This window comes from Rhinichthys klamathensis, unplaced genomic scaffold (genome assembly GCF_029890125.1).
Source record: "Rhinichthys klamathensis goyatoka isolate OS25496 unplaced genomic scaffold, OSU_Roscu_1.1 h1tg000229l_1, whole genome shotgun sequence".
Lineage (NCBI taxonomy): Eukaryota > Metazoa > Chordata > Actinopteri > Cypriniformes > Leuciscidae > Rhinichthys > Rhinichthys klamathensis.
In genome coordinates, this window is record NW_026606753.1 from 3,079,743 (window position 1) to 3,103,282 (window position 23,540).

The following is a 23,540-nucleotide window of genomic DNA, read 5'->3' on the forward strand; positions in this document are numbered from 1 at the left end:
TAGTAGCTCAACTCGTGCGTTGTTGACTTCTTTATCAGCTCTTGACATGACACAATCTCATGCTCACCATTACAGACAGGACAGAGTTTTGATGAACTGTTTTTGGGCACATTGGATACTTGCATTGTGCTCTCGGTGTTGTTCTTTGGCACAACTGCTACTGTTGTGGTGAAACTGATCCCTCTGCTCTTCTGCATGGAAGTCATTGACTTGCTACTGTTAGCAGCTGTTTGGTGACCTTCTGTTTGAGGAGCCGTCTTGGAGGTTACCAAAAACTGGGTTTTGTAAAATCCTGGCCTCCCTTTCCAGGAAGAGGACAAGATCGGCAAATGCGGCTCTTGCTCCTGTTCGTTCCCTGATGTCAAAAGTGATCTCCATTTTTCTTTCACTTTGTAAGGCAACTTGGAGCCTCAGGTTTAATGGAAGGTTCAGCTCATCCATGTACTTTAAGGTACGCATTACATTACAGCATCCACGGAGGAAAAGAGCAAAACTGTACAGAACTTCATTGTCTGATGGGATATTATTCCAATTTAAGGCTTTATCCATATAAGCATTAGTAATTTTAAATTCATCTCCAAAATGAAGCTCCAATAGCAGTTTTGCCTCTGCATACCCTCTATCTGCATCCACATGAAGACAACTTCTGACCAGCTCCTTAGGTTGGCCAGAGGTGTATTGTTCAAGGTAATACAGTCTGTCTTGGCTATTGCTGGTGTTTTTCTCAATACAGTGTTCGAATGCCTGCATAAAGGGTCTGAAGTTCAGAGGTTCACCGTTAAACGTGGGTAGGTGCCTAGTTGGAAGTAAAGTCATTTTCTGTTGCTGTGCAATAAGATCAGCAACAGCACCCAGGTTGCTGGTATCTGAGCTTAAAGGCGCATGTGGAAAGGAAGTACCTGCAGCTGCTTGACTGGTCAGATTCAATTGTAATGTCTGAACAGGCCTTTGTGACCTCCACGGTCTTGTATCCTGTGTTAAAACCTTTTGCAATGGTGTTTTGGGAACAGCAGAGATTCTGGCATATTCCACTGGTGAGGGTTCTGGATGAACATGTTCTTTGATTCTGTCATATTGGCTCTCCAGATACGCATTCATGCCATCTCCCGGCAATTCTGAAACTTCTGTCAATATGAGTTTAGAGTTCATAGATTCAGCATCAATGCTCTGTAACACTTGCACCTTTGCACTAGTTGCAGCCAACTCTGTTTCAAGTTCAACTCTTTCCATTTCATTTTGCACTTTAATTCTTTCCATTTCCAAGGCGTGTTTTTTCTTCAGTACGTTGCAATAGAGCTGCCTTTTCAGCTTCAGCTTTTGAACGTGCGGAAGACACTGATGAAGATTTTGAGGCAACACTGGCACCAGAATGTGAAGATTTTACTTTACTGCCACAATGGATATACTGTACAGAGGAGACACCACAGTTTGGGGTTCATAGCTTTGAGCACTCTTCCACATTTCTACCTCATTCAAAAATGTTTCAAAAGTTTGCATCTTTGGTTGGTAACAATCATCATTGTCAATTTTCTTTTCCTCTTCCTCATACAGCACTTGCACATATTGATGCACATCTTTAAATTCGTCCAATGCCACATGGAGCTGTTCAATGCCTATGTCAACGGCTTCAATATCTCCACCTTTTAATAATTCCTTTAACCCCCTGGGGTCGGCTATCGCGCCGGCGCGATTGTCTCGCTTTTTTTCTTATCAGTGCAAAAGAGACTCAAATAACTCAGTCGATTTTTGTCATACAGGCAAATGTTATACATCAATCGATCCTGTTAAGTTTCTATTTTTTTTGTGGATACTCACAATAAAAACAAAGTGTTGTGCTTTTCACCAAATAAAGAAAAACAAACATGATGCGAGTTCTGCGTTCTCTCTGTCAGTGAAGTCCATTCTGAAACGCGTCCTAAGATTAACTGTAACTCCGCGAATACTTGTCATACAGGCACGAGAGATTTTTCTTTATGAAGCTTGAATTCTCTTCTTTTAAATGAAGTAATTTATATAAAAAACAAATATTCTCAGTTTATGCAATCTGTATGAAAAGAGAGTGCTGTCAGTATTTTTTTCCCCAGCTCATTACACTTCATTACGCGTTAATCTGACACGCCCACGGAGGACGCGCGCTATTCAAACGCAAATGTCGGCAAGCCATGACAATGCCCACATCAGCCGTTCCACCGCGGTGGTAAAATGTGTGGTGTATTTGCTGCCTTTTACCGCTAAGAGGCGCTACAATCATAGACTATGAAAAGTGTTCGTTTATTCCGGTTTATTCTCTCTAATGCGTAATCTGCTGCCGCACCGCGCTGATTCAGAGCGATTGAAAGCTGGTAGCAGAAGAATTCAACAAGTGAAACGTGGTTAAAATAATTCATAATCACAATACTGAAATTAGGCTACTGAAATGTAATTGAATAAATAATGAAAACATTTCAACATAAAACATTGCAATAAAAACATTTAGGCTACATCAATGAGGCTTTACAACTTAAACAGCGTTCAGACGGTAGCTCAGTGATCAACGCAACAACACGAGCTTCGAGGAGCTTCAAACGACCCGAGATCGAATCTCAATGTAGCATACATGATGTTAACCGCTGTTGCCCTACAGCGTTTATATTTTACCACCTTGATGCTTAAATAGCTAACTGTTTATAACTGTTTACTTATTTAAAGTCAAGAGTTTTGTTTAATTATCATTACAACATAAATTTGCTACATTCCTGTAGAACCGCAGCCGCTGCACAAACGACAAAAACTGAAGGAAGATTGTCAGCCGATTGCGTCAGAAAATGAAAATGAAGAAGCTCGTCTTTAGTCTGCTAAATTATTGTGTAATGTAAAAGAACACTAAAATTACTTAAGTTTGAAACCAAGTTCGAACATTTCAAGGTTTAAATAAAGTGTCGGGACAGTTTTTTTTATTTAAAACAGGGTTGCATCGGGTTTAGAGTTTATTTCTTTTGCGATGCAAAATAAGAAACACTAGGCTAATCTTATTATTGCGACATTTTAAATTTGTATTGCCAAAGAAATTACAGCTAAATTAAACAATTAAAACAGTACAAAACGAAAATTGTCCAAAGAAACATAATTAAATTAAAAACATGCGTTTTTCTTTGCCTCTCTCGCGCTGGAACTCTTTTTAACAAATTTATTTAGTCTCCCTCGCTGCGCATGCATGATATGATCAATGCATGATAATTATTTAGCCTTTAATTGTTGCTTCAAAGACACAGCATGCCTTGTTGAATTCACCTTACAATAACTTCAATTGAAATTTTGTGTGAAAAAAAAACTTAAAATAGGCTACAATAAATAAACTACAATATTTATAATTTAATAAGATATGGGGCCTACATTTGGACACAGATATATCCTTACAATAATTTTGCCTGCTCATCAGGCTGGCTATCCGACACTCTCCATATGAAAGAGGAACATTAACACCTTTGTCCAGCAAATGTCCCTCCAACCCCCCACAGGCTATCGGAGTCTGAGGCTGACTTAACACAAAGACAAGTCGCAATTCACACTTAAATCGCTATTCTAGACAGTGTTGATAATGAAGGAATTAAATGATTTAAGTTACATGTAGCCTAGTGATATTTCTGTCATAAAAGTTTATTACTAAATATTTCATTATTTCAATAATTAATGAAATAAAACTGGTTTGGGGCAGCTTTTTCCAAGCAAAACTAAATATAATCTGAAAAAACGCTTGTTAATTTGTTGTCATGAACAAAATGTTCAACTTAATATTAAAGTCTACAGGGATCTTTGGATCCTTACAACCAGGCATGCAATTTGTGAATTAAGTTTTTTATTTTATTTTGTATTCAAATAAATATCGAAACACGGTGCTTCGTGGTAATGCTGCTAAATTAAATAACATTTATAGAATAAATATGAACTTAAATGAAACAATATCGCAACATTTCGACAAATACATTATTATGTTTTTACATTTTAATTCAGGGCGATTTAGCCTACATTTAATTAGAGCGAGATTTTCACCCTTGTCTTGTCATTTTCTCATTGGGAAGCGCATGTTTGAGTAGATCCTCTGTACCTCTCGTTTTCATATGGATTAGCCTACATAATCAGATAACATTTATTAGCCTAAATATTTAGACATTTAAATTCTTTAGACATAGCCGATTTCTTATCGTGACTGAGCTGTGGCTTTCGGTTCATTTTTGTGACGCGCAGTTCCCGGAGACAGAGAGGACAGATATACTGTTTTTGTCGTTAGCCTAATATGAATACAAGTTTACAGTTTTGAACGATGTAAGCTACTCTACTCTTATCTGTATGACCAAAAAATTACGGAGTCGCCTATTAAGTTATTTTAGCTGTAATAATGAGATAAATAAATTAATCTAAATGAACGCGCCGCCGCGTTTGTCGAACACTAACTCACGATGCCAGAATAAAACCCGACTTTAGAAAAATGCATAGGGCCACTCGGCGTGGTGTGCCAAAACACTTAATTATAAACTTCAATATTTCATTCAAAATAATCTCAACACGCTTTGTGAAATTTTGAAAAGCCGTGCATGCATTCAGGCCACTGGAACTAATGAACAACTGAAACGCTGGCTTTGATTTTATTGTTTGTCGTTTAAACGTGCTTGATGCTCTATTTTATATTTGATATGGTCTATTGGTGAAGTAGCCTATAGCATTGATTACTGTGGAGGGAGGGGTGTGGGGATTCAAATAATTCAGCAGAAGTAGGGATGTTTAGACCAGAAGGAAATCCCAGTCCCCCCTGGCAAATCACACTTTACTTAAAACCATGTTTTTAAAAACTCTAGGTTGTAGGGAACAGACCTCTCTGCCATGCGCACGCACGGTTTGGAGCACAATATCTGTCTTGCATGCACGCTCGCTCTAGATAGATTACGGGATATTTTAACTAATTCGCGGTATAACTAGTCGATCTAGAGTGGTTCAACAGGTAGATCTATAGATAAACTATATCTTTCAGGAATTTGACCGACCGGGTTGACACTTCAGCGTGAGAAATCGGGGGTGTGGCGTGAGAGCCTGGAATAAAAAAAAATATATATATATAGCCTATATAAAAAAAAACTGTATGGTGTAACAGAGTTTTAGAGCTAGACAAATCTCTCTGCAATAATAAATATAAAATTTACAGCAGACCATGTATGTGCGGGATTTGAACCTGCATCATCTTGATGATGAACCGTAAGTTCTACCGCTCGGCTATGAATTTTGTTACTGAGAAATATCCAAACGTATGATTCTCACATGAGCGAGAAAACGTTTTGTCTTTAGCCTGTGAGTGTAGGCCTACTTTAGCCTTTTACAGTTTTAAAAGATTATATCTTATCTGTATGACCAACAATTTGTATAGGCTTATTTGGAAATTACCATAACTTGTAGTATTTCATCCTTAGGCTACTGTTAATAGACATTAGCCCCACTTACGTTTTGCTAAATGTCCCTTTGCGCCACCTGGCGGTCATTTCGCGTACGACTTTGAAATGAGACTGGTTTATTTTTACCGCGGTGGATGGCTAAAAATGGTATGTGGATGGCTAAAAGGTGTGACTAAAAATGTGCTTTTGGCTTTCATTTATATTTTGATTGTTTGTATATATATATATATATGTATATATATATATATACTAATGAGCCTTTCATTCAGGGGTGTCACACAAGAAAGAATGCAAGAACAATATATATATAAATAAATAAATATTTATACACACACACACACACACACACACACATATATATATATATATATATATATATATATATATATATATATATATATGTGTGTGTGTGTATATAAATATTTATTTATTTATATATATATTGTCCTTGCATTCTTTCTTGTGTGACACCCCTGAATGAAAGGCTCATTAGTATGCAGTCTGCTCAGGTGAGAACTGCCTAATTATTCATGAGGGGGTTGGGCCGATCCGCCCATCCGCATATTGCCTTTGCAAACAAAAAAATGTTTTTCACAATTTAACCCTCTGGGGTCTGAGGTGTTTTCGGGGTCCTTGAGATGTTTTGGCATGCTCTGACATTTGTGCATTTTTCAGTTGCTTATAAACATATTAATGGCACAGGTGAAATTACACTCTATATAGCACACACAGGGCTACCATTATATGTGAGCAACATGTATGTACATGTTTGTATTTTTGAGAGAATATTGTTTATGCGTGGTTATTGAAAAAACTAAAAAATAAATTTTCTAATATATGGCCACAAATAACATACTAAATATCTGTCCACAAGACTTTTGACTAGTGGATGTTGTCGCCTAGAGTATTTGCTTCAAATTGATCTGAAAATCATTCTGGCTAATCATTCACATAAAACAATAGATTGTTTTAAATTGTGAAAAACATTTTTTTGTTTGCAAAGGCAATATGCGGATGGGCGGATCGGCCCAACCCCCTCATGAATAATTAGGCAGTTCTCACCTGAGCAGACTGCATACTAATGAGCCTTTCATTCAGGGGTGTCACACAAGAAAGAATGCAAGGACAATATATATATATAAATAAATAAATATTTATATACACACACACACACACACACACACACATATACATATATATATATATATATATATACAAACAATCAAAATATAAATGAAAGCCAAAAGCACATTTTTAGTCACACATTTTAGCCATCCACATACCATTTTTAGCCATCCACCGCGGTAAAAATAAACCAGTCGCATTTCAAAGTCGTACGCGAAATGACCGCCAGGTGGCGCAAAGGGACATTTAGCAAAACGTAAGTGGGGCTAATGTCTATTAACAGTAGCCTAAGGATGAAATACTACAAGTTATGGTAATTTCCAAATAAGCCTACAACAAATTGTTGGTCATACAGATAAGATATAATCTTTTAAAACTGTAAAAGGTTAAAGTAGGCCTACACTCACAGGCTAAAGACAAAACGTTTTCTCGCTCATGTGAGAATCAAACGTTTGGTTATTTCTCAGTAACAAAATTCATAGCCGAGCGGTAGAACTGATGGTTCATCATCAAGATGACACAGGTTCAAATCCCGCACAAACATGGTCTGCTGTATATTTTATATTTATTATTGCAGAGAGATTTGTCTAGCTCTAAAACTCTGTTACACCATACAGTTTTGTTTTATATAGGCTATATATATTTTTTTATTTATTTATTCCAGGCTCTCACGCCACCCCCCCGATTTCTCACGCTGAAGTGTCAACCCGGTCGGTCAAATTCCTGAAAGATATAGTTTATCTATAGATCTACCTGTTGAGCCACTCGTGATCGACTAGTTATACCGTAAATTAGTTAAAATATCCCGTAATCTATTTAGAGCGAGCGTGCATGCGAGACAGATATTGTGCTCCAAACCGTGCGCGCGCATGGCAGAGAGGTCTGTTCCCTACAACCTAGAGTTTTTAAAAACATGGTTTTAAGTAAAGTGTGATTTGCCAGGGGGGACTGGGATTTCCTTCTGGTCTAAACATCCCTACTTCTGCTGAATTATTTTAATCCCCACACCCCTCCCTCCACAGCTAATCAATGCTATAGGCTACTTCACCAATATCAAATATATAAAATAGAGATATGCAACAGGCACGTTTAAACGAAAAACAATAAAATCAAAACCAGCGTTTCAGTTGTTCATTAGTTCCAGTGGCCTTAATGCATGCACGGCTTTTCAAAATTTCACAAAGCGTGTTGAGATTATTTTGAATGAAATATTGAAGTTTATAATTAAGTGTTTTGGCACACCACGCCGAGTGACCCTATGCATTTTTCTAAAGTCGGGTTTTATTCTGGCATCGTGAGTTAGTGTTCGACAAACGCGGCGGCGCGTTCATTTAGATTAATTTATTTATCTCATTATTACAGCTAAAATAACTTAATAGGCGACTCCGTAATTTTTTGGTCATACAGATAAGAGTAGAGTAGCTTACATCGTTCAAAACTGTAAACTTGTATTCATATTAGGCTAACGACAAAAACAGTATATCTGTCCTCTCTGTCTCCGGGAACTGCGCGTCACAAAAATTAACCGAAAGCCACTTCAGCTCAGTCACGATAAGAAATCGGCTATGTCTAAAGCCTTTAAATGTCTAAATATTTAGGCTAATAAATGTTATCTGATTATGTAGGCTAATCCATATGAAAACGAGAGGTACAGAGGATCTACTCAAACATGCGCTTCCCAATGAGAAAATGACAAGACATGGGTGAAAATCTCGCTCTAATTAAATGTAGGCTAAATCGCCCTGAATTAAAATGTAAAAACATAATAATGTATTTGTCGAAATGTTGCGATATTGTTTCATTTAAGTTCATAATTATTCTATAAATGTTATTTAATTTAGCAGCATTACCACGAAGCACCGTGTTTCGATATTTATTTGAATAATACAAAATAAAATAAAAACTTAATTCACAAATTGCATGCCTGGTTGTAAGGATCCAAAGATCCCTGTAGACTTTAATATTAAGTGACAACAAATTCACAAGCGTTTTTTCAGATTATATTTAGTTTTGCTTGGAAAAAGCTGCCCCAAACCAGTTTTATTTCATCAATTATTGAAATAATGAAATATTTAGTAATAAACTTTTATGACAGAAATATCACTAGGCTACATGTAACTTAAATCATTTAATTCCTTCATTATCAACACTGTCTAGAATGGCGATTTAAGTGTGAATTGCGACTTCTCTTTGTGTTAAGTCAGCCTCAGACTCCGATAGCCTGTGGGGGGTTGGAGGGACAGTTGCTGGACAAAGGTGTTAATGTTCCTCTTTCATATGGAGAGTGTCGGATAGCCAGCCTGATGAGCAGGCAAAATTATTGTAAGGATAAATCTGTGTCCAAATGTAGGCCCCATATCTTATTAAATTATAAATATTGTAGTTTATTTATTGTAGCCTATTTAAAGTTTTTTTTTCACACAAAATTTCAATTGAAGTTATTGTAAGGTGAATTCAACAAGGCATGCTGTGTCTTTGAAGCAACAATTAAAGGTTAAATAATTTTTTCGTGATTTGTATGGCTGACACGCAGCGACATATACAGTATTATCAGCTGTATGATGTGTTTTTACCCTGAAATGATTAATTTCGAGAGAGAGACCCGCGCGCGCAGCGAGGGAGACTAAATAAACTTGTTAAAAAGAGATCCAGCGCGAGAGAGGCAAAGAGAAACGCATGTTTTTAATTTAATTATGTTTCTTTGGACAATTTTCGTTTTGTAGGCCTACTGTTTTAATTGTTTAATTTAGCTGTAATTTCTTTGGCAATACAAATTTAAAATGTCGCAAGAATAAGATTAGCCTAGTGTTTCTTATTTTGCATCGCAAAAGAAATAAACTCTAAACAAGATGCAACCCTGTTTTAAATTAAACAATTTAAACCTTGAAATGTTCGAACTTGGTTTCAAACTTAAGTAATTTTAGTGTTCTTTTACATTACACAATAATTTAGCAGACTAAAGACGAGCTTCTTCATTTTCATTTTCTGATCGGCTGACAATCTTCATCAGTTTTTGTCGTTTGTGCAGCGGCTGCGGTTCTACAGGAATGTAGCAAATTTATGTTGTAATGATAATCAAACAAAACTCTTGACTTTAAATAAGTAAACAGATATAAACAGTTACCTATTTAAGCATCAAGGTGGGAAAATATAAACGTAGGACAACATCGGTTAACAACATCTATGCTACATTGAGATTCGATCTCGGGTCTGTTGAAGCTCCTCGAAGCTCGTGTCGTTGCGTTGATCACTGAGCTATCGTCTGTACGCTGTTAAAGTTGTAAAGCCTCGTTCATGTAGCCTAAATGTTTTTATTGCAATGTTTTATGTTGAAATGTTTTCATTATTTATTCAATTACATTTCAGTAGCCTAATTTCAGTATTGTGATTATGAATTATTTTAACTACGTTTCACTTGTTGAATTCTTCTGCTACCAGCTTTCAATCGCTCTGAATCAGCGCGGTGCGGCAGCAGATTACGCATTAGAGAGAATAAACCGGAATAAACGAACACTTTTCAGAGTCTATGATTGTAGCGCCTCTTAGCGGTAAAAGGCAGCAAATACACCACACATTTTACCGCCGCGGTGGAACAGCTGATGTGGGCGTTGTCATGGCTTGCCTCGACATTTGCGTTTGAATAGCGCGCGTCGTCCGTGGGCGTGTCAGATTAACGCGTAATGAAGTGTAATGAGCTGGGGGAAAAAATACTGACAGCACTCTCTTTTCATACAGATTGCATAAACTGAGAATATTTGTTTTTTATATAAATTACTTCATTTAAAAGAAGAGAATTCAAGCTTCATAAAGAAAAACCTCTCGTGCCTGTGTGACAAGTAATCGCGGAGTTACAGTTAATCTTAGGACGCGTTTCAGAATGGACTTCACTGACAGAGAGAACGCAAAACTCGCATCATGTTTGTTTTTCTTTATTTGGTGAAAAGCACAACACTTTGTTTTTATTGTGAGTATCCACAAAAAAAATAGAAACTTAACAGGATCTAATGATGTACAACACTTATATGTAAGATCAAAATTAACAGAGTAATTTGAGTCTCTTTTGCACTGATAAGGAAAAAAGTGAGCTGGTATCGCCGGCGAGACCGCCGACCCCAGAGAGTTAAAACAATCTATTGTTTTATGTGAATTATTAGGCAGAATGATTTTCAGATCAATTTGAAGCAAAAACTCTAGGCGACAACATCCACTAGTCAAAAGTCTTGTGGACAGATATTTAGTATGTTATTTGTGGCCTTATATTAGAAACTTTATTTTTTATTTTTTTCAATAACCACGCATAAACAATATTCTCTCAAAAATACAAACATGTACATACATGTTGATAACATATTATGGTAGCCCTGTGTGTGCTATATAGAGTGTAATTTCACCTGTGCCATTAATATGTTTATAAGCAACTGAAAAAAGCACAAATGTCAGAGCATGCCAAAACATCTCAAGGACCCCGAAAACACCTCAGACCCCAGAGGAACACCTTTTGTTTTTCACCCTCAACTGACTGGGGCGGAAGGCCTGTGTAGAGGAAGTTCGAACTGCTGTTCCGTTAACCCACACAGTGGAACTCTTGGATAACACTGGGAAAGCGTGCCTTTCCAGGGGACAGGGATGCTGCGGAAGCCACATCCTGCCCGAAGGGAGGTAACATGTGGAGAATACACATATGGACTGGCCGGTTAGGGGCAGTACGACATATGGAATGTCACTGGGGTGGCTACAGCCTGAGAAGGGGGAGACTACACCGGACAGTGACGGCAGAGCGGACTCTGCCAAGGGAAAGAAACGGCTCACTGCAGAGAGCTGATCGTGGAAGAATACACATATGGGATCGCCACAGGGATCACAACATTTGGAACCCAGCCTAGCACAAGTTAAACAAGCATACGACCATTAGGCCTGGCGTCGGACGCTCCGCAACGTCCAACTGCCGAAGTGTTGCAGAGGAACTCTCTAGGGTTCGCCAAAGTGGGGAACTCGACTGGAGAAAAAAGCGCATGTATCCGCTCCATGAGGAGGGAAGTGGCGCAGCAAGCCAACACTAGAGCGGCAACCGGTGTTACCGGCTGGTTGAAGCAAGCACACAGGAAGAAACCGGCTCAACAAGTAGGCTATAAAACCTAGCGAAAGTGTTAGGTGTCACCCAACCCGCAGCTCTACACAGTGCTGAGGCACCCAGGGAATGACCGCTGTGTACTATGTACACTATGGGAAACGCCCACCAAACCGACACCGTGCTCTTGCTGTGATAACAACAGTTGTTGAGCTTTGAGCTCACGGCCACTCGCTGCTCGCGTCGTCACACCAAAACCAACCGGTTGAGAGAGAGAGAGAGAGATCTCTAACACACAGTAGAGTCTGCAGCTTCAAAGACAAAACAGGTCACAATCTGATGTCAAACAAAGGAGATAACAGCACGCACTCCGACGTCACAAGCCAAAATCTCCGATTTCACCGTTTACACGAAAACACTGCAACCGGAATTTCTAAAAATCTTCACCCTGGCAGGAGTTTTAAAAAAAGTTCGGATTCAGTGGTCAGATACTGCGTTTGAGTGTGGACGAACAGCCAAACCGCATCGAAAAATCTGCAGTTTTGAAAATACCTGTGTTCTTGTGGACAGGGCCTGGTTCTGCAGCGGACTTCTGGGCCTCCTTTTTCCAAGGTTACTTGTGATTTGCACCTGTGTCTCGTTAAGCTTCATCCTTTGTTTCCTGTATATATAGCCCTTAGTTCTTTGTCCCAGTTGACGGTTATTGTCAATGTTAATGTGCGTTGGTAGTCTCCTGAAGATTCTTCTGTGCACTTTGGTTTCATGAATTAAAGGGTCACTTCACCCATTTGCATTAAGGTTTGTATTGTTAGAAACCCAGTCATATATTATAATGATGGTGGAATTTTGCTTGTTTTTTTTCTGAGATGGGAGAAAAAAGGATTTAAGTGTTTTACTTCCGTCCTATCGTGACGTAAATATCGTCATTTTGCGTCACGATAGGACGGAAGATAAATTTCATTGCATATTAAGAAAACTACAGCCTTTAGCTCATTATTATTCAAGGGCGTGGGACCCACTCACCCCACCGGCCTATTACAGATCAGTGGGTGGGACTAAACCTGAAGAAACTAAACTATTAATCCGCCATCTTGCTTGGAAGACAGCAAGCTAAGCTAACAAGCGCTCAAGGAGTTAGATTTACCATAATGCCTGAATTTACGACACACGATATGGAAGACGAGGATTTTGAAAATCTTTTGCTCGAAACTGATGTTCGTGGCTATTTATACGAGCCACAATATAGCGAAGAGCAGCCGAGGCTGATGGAGGAACAAGAGGTGGCGGCGTCGGCTGCGTCGGGTTCGTTGTTGTGGGAAGAATGAGACGGGAATCAGCGAACATTTAAACATTTTAATAGTAAAATAAACAAATACAAAACAAAAGTATAAGCCAGCAGCCCCGCACTGCTGGCCACACACAACAGAAACAAAACACACCATAAAATCAGGCCTGTTCCTCTCTCGATCTGCCCTGTCGCTCCTCGTTTTATGCGTCCGCTCCTCGGTGAGAGACGCGAGAGAGACCAGTGCGTTGTAACGGTGGTGGCCGCCCTAATACAAATAAATGACTTTAAAGAAAAGTTCGGGCGCCAGACAGGATAAAACCTGTCAAAATTTAAATGAACCCAGGATAGCCGAAAAATAACCACCTGTTACACACAAAAAAAATTATAGTAATAATCAAAAAAGAAAAATCATTTCACAAAGGATATTTATTCATAATAATACTAATAACACACAAAAAGTTCCACGGTATATCTCATCTCTGACGTTTCTTTAAATCCGTGCAAAAACTTCCCACGTCTTCACTTCAACGCAACATCAACGCAACATCCACGCGTCCCATCGCGTCACAACGCGTCACTAATCCACGTTGGCAGATTCGTGTCCACATTCATTCACAATTGTTCATATGAAAGGAAAAAAGAAAAAAAGTAAACAACTCATTCATTTTGTTTTAAATCACCAACAGCAAACAATCATTTTAACAGGCAACACCAAATTATGAAAAACAACTAAGCACACTGAATGTGCAAAAGTGAAATGCGAGTGGGTGTGTGCGTAATGTGTGTATGGCGTCGCAGCGGTACTGACCACATTTGCAGGCAAGAAACAGGTGTAGTGAGTCGAGTGTCCTCTTCGACACTAGGATAGGCGGATACAGCAGCTTTGGCTTGTCTTTAAAACAGCTCCATCATTGTTTGTCTGGGAATGCACCGACTTTCGCGACGCACCAGACTTCAACCACAGGAAACAACAGATCGACAAGCGGCCGTCTCTCCCCAACGATCCGTCACGATTTCACTAAACTTCTCAAGGCACAAACGGGTGACGCCTTTCCCAGGTACGACTAGGGATGGGAATCGAAAACCGGTTCCACTCGAGAACCGGTTCTAAATTTTACGATCCATCGATATTGTATGCCCTCGACGTTAACGAGTCCTCTTATCGATGCTCCTGCTCTGTCCCTTTTGTCCTTTATCAAGCACCATAGCACCGCGTCCAAAGCTAATCTTTGTCCTGCAAAGTCTTATTTGATCAGTGAGTAAAATTGTCTCTCTCTGGTAATGTAGATGAACCGCTGCGCTTGTGACAGGGCGCATGTTAAACTGATCGAGCAGAGAGAGAGAGAGAGAGAGAGCGAGAGAGCCCCGGTCGCGCGCACGCACTCTCTCTCTTCGGAGCAAGGCGAAAGTAGGCTTCACCGTCTCAAAACTAAGCGCTGTCTTCCTCTCTCCCTCGCACATATTAATCAAAATAAACGACACGATGGTAAGGTAGGGAGACTAAAGTTTTTTGTGGAGCATTCGGAGATTTGTTTTTCCTGAATTGCCGCTGGGTGTGAATTGTGCTAAAATACGTTGCCTTATCTTCTCTGAAAAGTGTTCCGCACATTCAGCTGACATAATCACACTTCAAATAAACGAAAAAAACGATCCAGTGATGAAATGTTTTCTGTGATGACACACATCTTGTGGGATGTCCCAACTGCCGGGATAATCACACAACGAGCACACGTCCGATAATTACACGTCCAATTCGCGAACTAATTACTCATTTGAACCGATTCGTTTTAATGAATGGTTAAAACAACTGATCTTTCCAACACTGAACTCACGGGGCGTTTAATCGGTGTATAACTAATCGGTAACACTTTACAATAAGGTTCCATTTATTACATAAAAAGTACAGTTTGCTTAGTCAAGTGTAAGCTTTAAAACAAATAAAACAACTTGTTTTTTCCCCCGAAAAAGACTACTTTTTCCCTCACAGTGCTATCAGGAATCGATAAGAGAATCGTTAAAGAATTGGATCGATAAGCAGAATCGTTAGTGGCATTGATATTGATAAAATCTTATCAATTCCCATCCCTAGGTACGACACACTTCCTTATATTCAATTTCCTTCCGTGATTAACGTTAATTTGTTTGACATACTCCTCCCATTTTGCGTAACGTGACAGTGAAAGTAAACAATCAATTATGTGACTCGCGGCACAGATTTTCTTCATTGCCACACTCTCCCCCCTTAGAAGAAAACAACCTATGGTTGTTTAGAAGGGAGAAAACGCAGATTAAAATCCTAGAAAATCTTCTTCATCAGAGGATTCTTGAAACATATCCAGGAGTTTTTTCTTTTCCTGTAACTCCCATTCCGCAGCCGTTGGATAACACATTTTTATGTTACAAACGTGAGCTGTACGTACATCTTCTCCACTGTCTTCAAGGGCTATTTGATAGTTCAACGGACCCAGCTGTTTGAGAATACAGTAAGGACCTTTCCATTTTTGGGCTAGTTTTGCACTAAATTTACGCTGTGCATCAGACTGTGGATAGTTACGCAACCATACTCGATCCTTGCTTTTGAATGTTACATCTCTTCTATTTTTATTATAGTTTCTCAGTTGTCTCATTTTGGCTCTCTTGCTGTTTTCTTTGGCTTGAGTTTGCAGATGATGAAGATGATGAACTACATCATACGAGGCAGCGTCTGGGGTTAGATTAGGCCCAGAGAGCATTTTGTCCATTGGACTTTGGAGTTTCCTACCCAGCTCGAGTTCTGCTGGTGTTAATCCAGTGGTCTCTTGAACAGCTGAATTAAGGGCGAATCTAAATTCAGGTAAGAACTGGTCCCACCTCTGATGGTTGTCATCCACATAGGCTGCCATCATGCTCTTGAGAGTTCGATTTACTCTTTCGGTCATGTTGGTCTGTGGGTGATAGGCTGTAGTTAACTTAGGAGTAACACTCCAGTTCTCACATAGTTCTCTAAAAACAGATGAAACAAACTGAGCGCCTCTATCTGAGAGAATGAAATCCGGTACGCCCCACCGTGTTAGGATGTCTTTCCTGAAGATGGTGGCGATATTCTTGGCTGTGGCATTGCGAATGGGAAACAACTCAACCCATCGGGAATAGTAATCGACAAAAACCAACAGGTATTCATTTTGATTTGTGCTACGGGGTAATGGTCCCATGAGGTCGACTCCCAGCATTTGGTTTGGGCGGCTGGTAGTGAATTGCTGTAACTTTCCAGCAGGTTTTCGGTTATCACTTTTCAGAGTCTGACATTTTACACAGGTTCTCACATGCTGTTTTACGGCTGTCCACATGCCAGGCCAGAATGCTACTTCCTGAAGTCGTTTATAGGTCTTGTAGATTCCGCCATGGCCACTCATGGGAGTGGAGTGATAATGCTGGAGAAGGGTGGCTCTCAGAGTGCTGGGAACGTAGATTCTGTAATGCAGTTGGTTATTTGACAGGTATGTTTTATGATACAATTTGTCCTCAATAATTTCATACTGGTCAATCAGACTGGCACAATTATCTGCAACTGCTTGCAATAATTTTGAAACTTCAGGGTCTTTGTGCTGTTCTTCCCATAGGACAACATCTGACACAGGCAGTGCTGGGTCTTTTCCGCTGGTGTATAGGTTACATCCTGGGGTATATGAAGACCTGGATAGAGCATCCGGAGCTACATTTAGCTTCCCTTTTCGGTACTCAATAACAAAATCGAATTTCTGCAATCGCAGAACCCAACGAATGAGGCGGCTGGTGGTTTTGGTGGAGTTCATGACCCATTGCAGTGCAGCATGGTCGGTAACAACTGTAAAAAGCTTGTGCTCCAAGTAATGTTGCCACTTTTCCAGGGCCCAGATGACTGCCAGACATTCTTTCTCTGTTGCAGTGTAATTGAGTTCAGCCCCATAGGCAGTGGGCCAAGTCCGTCTATCTCGTTTAGTTTTTGATTTGATAGTTACCCAGCAGCTGTGTGGCTCATTTTTTTAATTTGTCTGTATGAATAATTAACAAAAAGATTACCGATTGTTTCCAACGCCAATTGTTGCACATTAAAGTATAAAAATTGATTTAATTTCGCTAGCTGATTACAAACGTTGGCCGGACTGAGATCCAATCAACGCTTGTGTTGTTACCTTGTTGAATTGATTTGGCCAATCACGTTATTCGTTGAACCGGCGTCGCGTGACTCGCGTCAGTCTGAAGTCAAATCTACAATCCAAACTGGAGAGACCGGTGTGTCTCGGCAAGACAACGTCAAGGTAAGATTTGTTTTACAATGATTATACACCCCTATATCTTAATGCTTTGCATATAAGTTGTATTTAAGACTGCAAGCTATACTTCGTCGTGAATATGCGTTGTTGTTGATGAGAACAGTAGCCACGAAAGAATGTTGGTAGTGGAGCAGTAAAGCTAGGTCCAAGGGTATGTTGCTTAGGCTAATCCAAAATAATCATTCGGTACATACACAATGAACTAAGCAAAGAGTATTCAAAAGGGGTTAATTACTGGAAAATATTTAAACGGGAAGACAGCAGGAAATAATTTGACAGGTATGTCCAGGTTGGTTTACAGCAAGCTACCTGGGCTACAAGTAAGCTAGACTAATTATCAGCTAAAAAGAGTGCAAAGCAAAACAAAGAAAGGATTTAAAAATATTTTAGTTAAAGATGGCTGTTTTTGAGCTATTTAACAAAATCATTTGTGGTCAGAACTGCAGTAGTCTTGTCAAGCTCGTTTAAGATGGTTAGCATCTTAATACAAATGTCAAGATGAAAAATGTGATTTAAAATGTTTTGTTTATTTATCTGAATAATTCAGTTGTTTATCTAACACACAGACACGGACAGGACAACATCATATCTCTCCACACCCAAATGACTACAGAGGTGACGTTGACAACCATCACATCAACAGCACCATGATGGAGCAGGTCAAGATCATGGAGTTGCTAGTATCCACATCACAGATGACCCATCTTGATCTATCGACACCACCAACAGAACCTGGCCAAGAAAGTCCAAAATGCTCTGCACTTCCTCCCACAGTTGAGGAAGGCTCATCTCCCAAAAATGCATCCTCTTATCTTTCTATAGGGGAATCATAGAGAGCCTCTTCCTTCCACCTCCACCCTCCAATAACCTAAGGGCAGCTGATTGACTCTTGCACAAATACACTGGTAGTTTATAGTATGATGCTGCTACATTGGTTTATTTGTTTTATTTTTAAATTTGCTATCAACATTTGACCCCACTTACACACATATTGCACTGCCTTTTGCTACTTGTCATGTTATCGACTTGCACTGAAATACTTTATTAATTAGGGATGAGTCACGATTTTCGAATATTCGATGATTTTATTATAGAATATTGAATAGGATGTGCGGGATGATTGTCTTTAAAAAATCCCCATGTTTTAGTTGTGGTTATAAGTTGCAATCCTAAATTCACATAATATTTTTATACATTTAATAAATATATTCTTAATATTTGTTGTTTTTGTTTCTATGTTTGAGCTTATATATCTCAATATTAATAACAGTCTGGTTAATTTTGAGTCTTGAAATGTAAACTCTCAAGGGTTGGCTTTCTAAATATACACTCACCGGCCACTTTATTAGGTACCCCATGCTAGTAACGGGTTGGACCCCCTTTTGCCTTCAGAACTGCCTCAATTCTTCGTGGCATAGATTCAACAAGGTGCTGGAAGCATTCCTCAGGGAGTTTGGTCCATATTGACATGATGGCATCACACAGTTGCCGCAGATTTGTCGGCTGCACATCCATGATGCGAATCTCCCGTTCCACCACATCCCAAAGATGCTCTATTGGGTTGAGATCTGGTGACTGTGGAGGCCATTTTAGTACAGTGAACTCATTGTCATGTTCAAGAAACCAATTTGAAATGATTAGAGCTTTGTGACATGGTGGAAGTAGCCATCAGAGGATGGGTACATGGTGGCCATAAAGGGATGGACATGGTCAGAAACAATGCTCAGGTAGGCCGTGGCATTTAAACGATGCCCAATTAGCACTAAGGGGCCTAAAGTGTGCCAAGAAAACATCCCCCACACCATTACACCACCACCACCAGCCTGCACAGTGGTAACAAGGCATGATGGTTCCATGTTCTCATTCTGTTTACGCCAAATTCTGACTCTAACATCTGAATGTCTCAACAGAAATCGAGACTCATCAGACCAGGCAACATTTTTCCAGTCTTCAACTGTTCGATTTTGGTGAGCTCTTGCAAATTGTAGCCTCTTTTTCCTATTTGTAGTGGAGATGAGTGGTACCCGGTGGAGTCTTCTGCTGTTGTAGCCCATCCGCCTCAAGGTTGTGCGTGTTGTGGCTTCACAAATGCTTTGCTGCATACCTCGGTTGTAACGAGTGGTTATTTCAGTCACTGTTGCCCTTCTATCAGCTCGAACCAGTCTGGCCATTCTCCTCTGACCTCTGGCATCAACAAGGCATTTCCGCCCACAGAACTGCCGCTCACTGGATGTTTTTTCTTTTTCGGACCATTCTCTGTAAACCCTAGAGATGGTTCGGCGTGAAAATCCCAGTAGATTAGCAGTTTCTGAAATACTCAGACCAGCCCTTCTGGCACCAACAATCATGCCACGTTCAAAGTCACTCAAATCAACTTTCTTCCCCATACTGATGCTCGGTTTGAACTGCAGGAGATTGTCTTGACCATGTCTACATGCCTAAATGCACTGAGTTGCCGCCATGTGATTGGCTGCTTAGAAATTAAGTGTTAACGAGCAGTTGGACAGGTGTACCTAATAAAGTGGCCGGTGAGTGTATGTTGGTTATGTGTCTATTCAGAATGACTTCTGAGCAGCAACCTTTTTATTTTGGGTATGTCATGTATGCATCACTTGCCAAAATTGGGGCAGACTAGTAAGGGGTTAAACGTATATAAATTAAACGTATGTTTAAGTTTTTTAACGTATATTTAAGCGTCACACGGGTGCGATTTTCGAATAATAGCCTAGGCCTATATCCAGCGATCTTTGAATATTTTTGCTTTAAATGCCCATCCCTACTATAATACAGTATACATGCTGTCTGCAATGTTAATGAATAACTGCTCCCCTTTGCTGTAATGCTGTGTTTCTGAGACAATGAAGCACTACTTGCTCTATTTGACATGATGCATGAGATGCAATGACATTATACATTTGATACAAACCTTCACTGTTGTTAGCTGCCTTTTCTTTCTTCGGTCCAAGATGTGCCGGCTAATGTTGGATTTCACAAAGAATGTTACATGCTCTTCACCAACAAAGAACACATAAGAAGAGCATGTAACATTCTCTGTGAAATCCAACATTAGCCAGCACATCTTGGACGTCTTCGGAATTTAAGTTAAATGCCAATACGGCTTTTTGAGTTTGCAGGTTCACCCATAAATGTGTACATTGAACAAACTTTGCCCAACTTGTCTGGGAAAAGGGGGTTACATGGCTTTTTACATTTGAGGCTAAATGGATAAAACACCTCATTTTTACCTCAGTATTACTGAACTACAACACACTAAAATTAAATTTTTTATGATTAAAGCAAAATTGTAATTTCAAGAACGCAGCTTCCTGGTCACTGACAAAGATCACTTTGCCTCCACTCTAGAATCTGTGTTCATATGGTTCATTGTTTACATTGGTTGTCAAGGAAACGGGAGGTTTTCTAACGTTATGATTAGTACTCCTGCTTATTTGCCGGTTTAAAAAGGTTAGAGTTTGTAAGGACATTTTGCGTCAAATGTGCATACAACAAAGTTGGAAACAATGTCTGTAGTACTTATACGATTTTATTACATGACCTCAGCAAAAAAAGACTTACACAGCTGTGAGGTAAGTATTAAATTCGTAATTTCGAGGTCCGGCCCACCGCCTACCAGTTAAGGTTCGACTTGCATAGGCGATAACCTCCTCTCTGCCAGCATCCTTCCGTTGTGCTAATATGGCACCCAGACCGGTGTCACTGGCATCGGTGTACACGATGAATGGACGCTGAAGATCGGGATGGCCAAGAATAGGTGGTGAGGTGAGGCAAGTCTTGAGTTGGTCAAACGCTTGTTGACACTGGGTTGTCCATTTGTAACTATGTCCCTTTTTTTTCAGTGCGTTGAGGGGTTCAGTAATCTTGGAAAAATTTTCAACGAAGCGGTGATACCACCCTGCTAACCCGAGGAACCGCTGAACTTCCTTCAAGTTTGTAGGCACAGGGTAGGCATGAATGGCTTCAGTCTTACAAGGGTCTGCTGAAATGCCCTTGACACTTACAACATGTCCTAGGAAGGTGAGTTCCTTAAGACAGAATTGACTTTTTTTCAAGTTTATGGTGAGACCAGCTGTCTCTAGTCTATGGAGGACAGCCTGGAGGTCATGGAAATGTTGTGTTATTGAAGGCGAGTACACAATGATGTCATCGATGTACACAAAGCATATTTTCCTCCTTAGTTCTCCCAGGACTGTGTCCATGAGCCTCTGAAAAGTTGCGGGAGCATTTTTGAGCCCAAACGGCATAACATTAAATTGATAGAGACCTGAAGGAGTGATGAAGGCTGTCTGGGTTTTGCTATTGGGGTCCATGGTCACCTGCCAATATCCACTGTTGAGATCAATAGTAGAAAAGATGGCTGCCCCAGAGAGGGATTCCAGAATTTCTGTGATATTGGGAAGAGGGTAAGCGTCACTTTCAGTTACAGAATTGACTTTTCTGTAATCCACACAGAATCTCAGTTTGCCGTCTTTTTTAGGTACTAAGACCACTGGTGATGCCCAACCAGAGTGGGAGGGTTCAACTATTCCTTGTCTCAACATTTCGTCAAGTTGCTCATCCAGTGCAGGTTGCTTGATGGGAGACAAACGGTATGGTCGTTGTTTGATCGGTACTTGGCTGGTGGCATAGATGCGGTGTTGGAGAACCTCAGTACGTCCAGTACGGAGTGTGCATACCTGAGGGCGGCCTTCCAGGATTTGGAGTAACTGTAGCTTACCTTCCAAGGGTAAATGAGCAGCGTCCACAGTTTTTTTTATCAATGCATTTTCATCAATACTGTCAAGTGGTTGAATTTGCAATGGCGATGATAGAGGGGGAACAGAAGTTAACAAGGAAAGGTTTTGTGTGGCTGTTCTAAGTTGACTCCTCTCGTTTTGGGGACTTAGATTTGGCACACTTGGATTTCCTGGTTGAAAGGGGTACTCTTTTGAAGGATCAAGCTTGAAGGAGTATTTCTGATCAATGACATTGAGTTGCAGGCCACTGAAGAAAATAAAGTCCAACCCCAAGACTACAGCATAGGCTAGAGCTTGGGAGGAAAGTACAGCAGTAGGTAAGGTAAATGCTTGGTCATGTAAATTAATTGTGGTGTACAGCCATCCTAATGGTGTCTCTGCTTTTCCATTTGCCAGATAAAGAGGACCACGAGACCATGGTTGGAGCTGGTCTGGTGAGGTAAGCTGCCTCATGAGATTCTCATGGATGAGTGTGAAGCTTGCACCAGTGTCCAAAATGGCCTTACCTGACCAGGCATCAATACAAAGGGGAACAACTAATTGTTGAGGTACCGCTACATGCTCATTAGAGCTTGCAGTTGAGGATGAGGTTTTCTTACTTGCGGATGGTGACTTATGCATCCTAGTTGCAGCAACAGAGTTGTTGGAAGGGTGACCACTTGACTTCGGGTGATAAGGATGTTTGCCGCTGGTGGAATACTGTGGACCAGATGTCTGAGGTGACTGTGGAGAGGTATAGTGTGGACATTTTCCTGGTGGATGCTGTCCTCTACATCTCCAACATTGAACTGGGATTTTCTCAGCAGGTTGGTTTGAGGAAGATCGTGGTGATGTGGGTAGATGCTTTGGGCCCATTCGACCACAGTCATAACGAAGCTGTTGTTCATAATCTTTCTCCAGTTGATGTCCTAGTTTTACCATCTCCTCCACAGTGTTCACTCGGCTACGTAATTGGCTTGCAAGGTATGGCTTTATATTCTTTAGTATCATCTTCACAATCTCACCTTCTGTAAGATCGGCCTTCCATCTTTTACAGAGAGCTCTGTAAGAAAACGCAAAGTCTCTAATAGTTTCTGTCTCTTTCTGAATTCTAGTACGGATAGGTTCTGCCAGTTCGTCCTCATAATCCTCAGAAAGGAAAGCAGATAAGAATGCAGCCTCAAACTCATTCCAGGTGGTTATGTTGGACCGTCTGACTTCCCACCAGTCACGTGCTGTTCCGTATAGGACAGTACGGAAGGTAGCCAAGATGTCTGCATCTGTCAGGGGATGTAAAGCCATGAAATCCTGACATTTGGTTAAGTACAGTAGGGGGTCTGCATCGTCTGAAGGCCTTCCAAAAGTGGGGAAAGTTAATCTTATATGGTCACTCTTAACCACAGATGTTGAAAGAGGGGTTGAAGAAGATGATGTCACTGGAGCAGAAACAGATGGCAGAGATGAAGTGGTGGTGCTAGGATCTGATGGTGTCAATACACTTAACTTTCGTTGATCCGCACTTTCTTTGACACTTTGAAATCCTTTTTCCACTTCAATTTTCAATTCTTTAAAACTGGTGAGACATTGATCAGTCTGTGTAACACATTGTTGGAG

General features: G+C 40.2%; 1 long non-coding RNA gene across 1 annotated transcript; it reads left to right on the forward strand.

The window, feature by feature from the left end:
* The first annotated feature begins 21,787 nt into the window (after positions 1-21,787).
* LOC130099392 (uncharacterized) lies at positions 21,788-23,318 on the forward strand. Its single transcript, XR_008808380.1, has 3 exons — positions 21,788-22,386; positions 22,574-22,753; positions 22,848-23,318. It is a non-coding gene; the product is annotated as an uncharacterized LOC130099392 (long non-coding RNA).
* Positions 23,319-23,540: the final 222 nt, after the last annotated feature.